The sequence below is a fragment of the Dermacentor silvarum genome, chromosome 5, assembly GCF_013339745.2.
Source record: "Dermacentor silvarum isolate Dsil-2018 chromosome 5, BIME_Dsil_1.4, whole genome shotgun sequence".
Classification (NCBI taxonomy): domain Eukaryota; kingdom Metazoa; phylum Arthropoda; class Arachnida; order Ixodida; family Ixodidae; genus Dermacentor; species Dermacentor silvarum.
The window spans coordinates 50979553-50985302 of NC_051158.1; positions in this window are offsets into that span (position 1 = coordinate 50979553).

Genomic DNA, 5750 nt, shown 5'->3' on the forward strand with positions numbered 1-5750 from the left:
TCTGAAAAGTAGCAGCAATTATAATGCATATTTTATCAGATCAACTATCCCAACAGCAACCCAACCCGAATCTGTCCGTTGCGCTGTGTTACACGTGAAAATGCCACAGACACCTTGTTATAATTGTGATTTTATGTTAAGTATAAACAAAACACTAATCACCGCTGAGGTGTTAACCATGCCGGTCTGTTGAGCTGACTTAGGAGCTAACATTGCAAATGTTTTCGCGAACGCCAGACACTCAATGTGATGAAAGACAACACTCCAGAAACAAAACGTCAAGGCCAAACATTTCTCGAGCGGCACCGCTACACGCGTACGTAAGTACCCCACGGCACGCTTCCTTTGTTTAGAACCACTTTCTCTTCTTTCGATTTTCTTTTCTTTTACCAGCGCATACGATGAGGGAGAGAAGCACTCAGCGAGGAGCTCGCCGTGAGTCAGCCAGCGTGTCCGGTTTGTAGCGGACGGTCTAGCCTGCCTCGCCCAAATACAACACGCCGCCGGCGAGAGGCTCTCAAACAGCAGCAGCAGCAGCAGCAGCCCGTTTTACGCCTTCGATGCGACCACTTCGTGACAACCGGCCGCCTGTACAACTCGTAAAAGCAACCGCGCCTGAGACATCGTTACAGACTCCGCGATCTACATTACGCGACCGATCGAAGCGAAAGAAGAAGCCACTCAATCTAGCCGTCACCTTCTTCCTGCGCACTCTCTTCAATCTAATTCATCTCAGAGCTTTACTCTTAAATCAGTGTTACGGACTCACTGACATCACTCACGCCGGTGATATCTATAGAAGTTCTACACTTCTAGTTTGATTGGTTTCGCTTCTATTTTCTCGGGTACATGCACCGCGCTACTTCGTCGTCTGCCGCAGCAGACGACGCCCCAATAGCAGAAGACTTCATCGTCGTCTGCGTCGTGAAAAAGCAGACGACCAAAAGCAGACGACCAGAAGCAGACGACTTTTTAACTCTTCGGGTCCCGCAAGCGACGAAACGCATGGCCGGCGCAGCTGACAACTCGCGCAATTCGGCCGTCAAGACGCGCAAGTTGGGCTGCCGCTGGCGCGAATCCAAGGCGCGTGTACCAAAGCGAAGCGACCTGCGCTGGCGTCGTCGCCGCTAACGCTGGTGCGTGTCCGCCGTCAAGAGCGGAGCGCCCGAGGAAAAATTAAAGCGTGCGTGGCTCACCGGGCGCTGTCCGGAGCCGCCGAGTCCAAGAAGAGCCTGTGGTGGCCCTCGTGCTGTTGTTGGCTACCAGGTTCGGCCATCGTCGTTTCGTAAACCGCTCGTCGAGCACGAAGACACTCCTCCTAATCGAGGGCGACCCTTCCCAAAGCAGCACCGCACGTCGTCCACTTCCTATTCTACCTTGGCGCCGAAAGGTTTCGAGCGCTTGAGCGCCGAATCCACCGACAACGACGCGCGCTGCCGCAACTCTCCGCTAGATAGAGGTTTCACTCTCATCCGCCAGGCAGCGCCACCACCGTCGCTTGAAGGCGTCGTCTGCTCGCGACTCCCAGATCGTCTGCACAGGGACGACTCTTCTTCAACACACCCCGGGCCCCACACTTAACTCGGGAAGCGCAGTTAATGACGAGGTATGCGGCACATTAGGCTTGTTAGCGAGAGAACGGTGCCGGTAGGAGGAAATCAATCGATTTTGTGTGTGCGTGCGTGTCGTAAGGCTAAGGTCAGCGGAGAAGAAACAAGGGAGGTGAAAGTGGCGTCTGCAACCTACGTAGCAGACGACTCACGGCGGCGGCAGCGGCGGCTGACCTGTTTTTCTGGAGGCGCTGGAATCGGCTCAAGGGCGCGTTCGTTTCTTGTGGGAAGTGCTTGAATGCGCCACGCCAGGCGGCGTTATTATGTCTAGAACTGTGAATGTGCGCAGTCTGTCGCAGACTTCGTTGTTGATTCCTGTTGTGTTCACTTCTACTTCTGGTTGAAAGGATAGAGCGACAAAGAAGCGTACTCTACGATGTATTTAGGGAAATCGAATGACTAAGCCTTACGACACAGTGCTTTCTTACACGTTTGCTACTTGCAGTTTCAGCTCGAGCAGGTTAGCTGACAAACTGTGAGTCATTATTCAGGTTTATTCTTTTTACTTGGTGATCATTTATCTCATTTACTGGGTACACATGGGGTTGTTAGGAGCTTAATAGGCTTGCGAACCTATTAAGCCTATAAATAGGCTCGAGCCTATTATTATTCATTGACTCATTTTTTGCCAATTATTAATGCATTAGTGTAAGTAGTGTCAAACTGGACAAAAAGGTGTACGTGTGTGAACTGTGGAAAGCCGGTACACATATTATATACATATTTAGCCTCCTGAGACCTGTACGCAACTTAGGGGTATAATTGCTGTTCAAGTTCGTTTTTATTGCCTACTGATATGTTACGAACGTGAAAAACTTTTAAAATTTTATTGTAAATGCCAAGATAAAATGTCAAAAGCCATGTTCCATGCTGCTGCTGCATCCTGGATTTTCGCGAGTCTGAAAGAATTCGAAACACACTATCGCCGTCAGTGACAACAGATGTCCAGATCGATTTAGAGTCAAATTTCTCGAAAGAGCATGACAAGAATATGAGTAAACTACTTTTGTACAGTTCCACACGGCACCGGACTTCATAGCCAGAATGAATAGATTGAGTAATCGCTTCCTATTGAATTTTCAAAAAAACAATTGAAGTCAATGTGCAATAAATTGTACAAGCGGTCTCAGAAGGATATAGTGTAACTCCGGACCATCTTCAGTCGACACACGGCAGGCTGCGTGTCAAGTGAGCGCCTGAACGACACTTTGCATTAGGGTGAACGCGGGTTTAAGTCATGGATCGGGGACCTCAGAGAGATGCGATGTAACGATAACGCACTTCTCTCACACATGCCGCTAAGTCGCCACTGATTACTTTTTGTAATATTGCGCTTATTCACATTTACATAGCATGTTCTCACAAAGCGATGTTGACCTACTTCCACAGTCAAGTGAAAATAAATAAAGCTGTCGTAGTCGTTCAAATTTTCCGACGTCAGAAAATAGGTCGCCCTCTACAGTAGCCTACTACCTCTGCAAGGCTTTGGGCAGCAAGCTTTCGCGGTTGCATGCCGAGGCATTATCTTATCGAGTGTACGGGCGCTGTAATACTCATTATCGTGGCACTTATCGTTCATGGATTACGCTTCATATGGAGTACGGCAATAGAAAGGTCGTCCCACGAAAGATAAAAAAAAAAACGATTTGCGGTGGGACAGAAATTATTATATCCAACGTTCCTATAAGTCGAACCTGGATATATCGATGCCGAAGGCACCAGAAACACAGGCACCAAAACAGACAATCAGATGAAGAGATTAGCGAAGCGGAATTGAGAGCAGCTCTGCAAAAGCTGAATATTACATCCGCTCCGGGACTAGACGGAATAACAAACAAGACGATCCGAAATCTCGATGATATGCCTCTCTAGAACAACTTACCAAGTATATAAACGAATGCCGGCTATCCGGTACAATACCACACCAATGGCAAACGGCCCATATCATTCTAATACCTAAACCAGGCAAGCGGCTACAGTTGGAGAAGCTGAGACCCATTTCACTCACGTCCTGTGTGGCGAAACTCATGGAGCACGTTGTCCTAACGAGACTGACCAACAATCTCGAGGACAACGACGTTCTCCCGCCTACAATGTTGGGCTTCCGGATAAATTTGTCTACACAGGATGCAGTGCTCCAACTGAAGCATCATATCATAGAGAACAAAAGTCGGAACAACAAAGCTATCTTAGGATTGGACCTAAAGAAAGCTTTTGACAGTGTTACCCACGAAACAATATTAAACAGAATAAATGAGCTAGGCCTAGGCCAGCGAATGTACAATTATATACGAAGCTTCCTTACTAACAGAAAAGCACACGTTATTACCGATGCCACACGGCCACTGAAAAGGACATTAACTTGCTAATGCCTTAAACTTTAATGTCATTTGCGTGGGGCTACACGGACATGGTTAGCGGCACTAAAGCTTAATGCCATTCGCGGCGTAGTGAGTTCTCGCAACTCACTTAGCCATCAAGTGAGTACTCTCGTTCCCAAAGTATCCACATTCTGACGATACTAAACGAATTCATAGTGAAGAAAAATTAATATGTTCTTTACTTTCCTTAAAGAACTGTTTTTTCACGGCGTAGTTTGTTCTCACAACCATCACAACTCACTGGTTATCGAATGCATACTCTCGTTTCTAATGTCCCCGCCGTGGCCGTGGTGCCCACATTCTGACTATATTAAACAAACTTTAGATAAAACAGCTTTTAGATAAAACAGCTAACGCATAGTTACCTTTTTTTTAAAGGAGCTTTTTATTTTCTTATTCGTATTCAAACTAAATTATTCGGTGTTTTCAAATATAGAAACTCGCCAAGTATTTCTCAACAACCGAATATTAAAGTCTAATTACTGTTCTCCGTCTGCTAAGCAAAGTATCGCAAGTTAACAGAACTGAGACAACCACAAGAGTTTCCCAAGCAATGCACAAACGAAATAAGTAACGGAAGTTTTGTTTAAGGTTTCACTGCGGAAGCCTACATGAGAACCGTTGATTTTTTGCTTGTATATGTCATTTAGGGTTTTTGACGGTCTATAGTCACTTAGCAGTTATCTCTATTACGCTACAATCAGCGATGTTTTTCTTGCAACGAGCCCTTTTACATGTTTCTGAGGCACACAAATCCTTCGACAGCTTTCCTTTTTTTTTCCCACATTTGATCTTCTTTTTCTGAAACCACTTACAATTGAACGCTTCTACAACGAACCCCCCCCCCCCTTTTTTTTTTTTTTTTTGTATCGGCGTGGCGGCCATGGATGCCACGCCGGGCACGCGGGAAGCGCAGGGGCACGCCGGGACGGCGGTCGAACAACTGACGTCACAGACAGGTACCGAGGACCTTTAAAACGAAGAATTGATGAAGTCCCAGCCACATCCCTAATTTTATGTGTATTGCGCACTCCTCTACAACGAATGTGCCGGTACAACGAAGAAATGTAGCTGTCCCCGTCGTCTGATTTGTCGCTGTATAACGGACGCCACGTAGCGGCGCAGCATGGCCTCCAAGATTTGCGCGCGCAGGACCGGTGCACGCAAACATAGGAGGCCATAGTGCAGCCACTGCCTTCCGCAGACGTCCCCAAGGGGGCGCTCTGCACGCTAACGGCAGCGCTAGCGGCGCACTTGAAGAGCGTGCTGATGTCAGAATTAAGTTATGCTACGGTGCTCTACGAATCGCTCGACTCGTATGCTGCTTGTTCTAGCGCATCAGCGCTTTCGACGGTTCACGAATACATCTCGGTTGATGGCGACGTGATGTAATTGTAATTGGTTGCGAACGACGTCTTCAAAGCTAGCTAGGGCGAAATGGACGCGAATGTCAGCGAAAGTTACAGTGACCAAGATCATGTAAACTAACCAAGGATTTTGATAGCGAGGGCGGCGACAGCGGCTTTCGATAATCCGCTGCTTTAACTTTGCGTAGCTCCTGCACTTCGCCGTGGAGCATGCTGCGAACCGCGGTGTCATAGTGCATGACTACATTCGCAGATTCTGCCAGAGAAAATGTACACAATAAAAAATTTCAAATTATTTCACAAAGTCTCTCTTGAATTCATGTTAAATAAAGGTTTTCTTTCGTTGCGCGCGCTTAGCCTGCTCTACCTGCGAGCGTACGATGCACGACCTT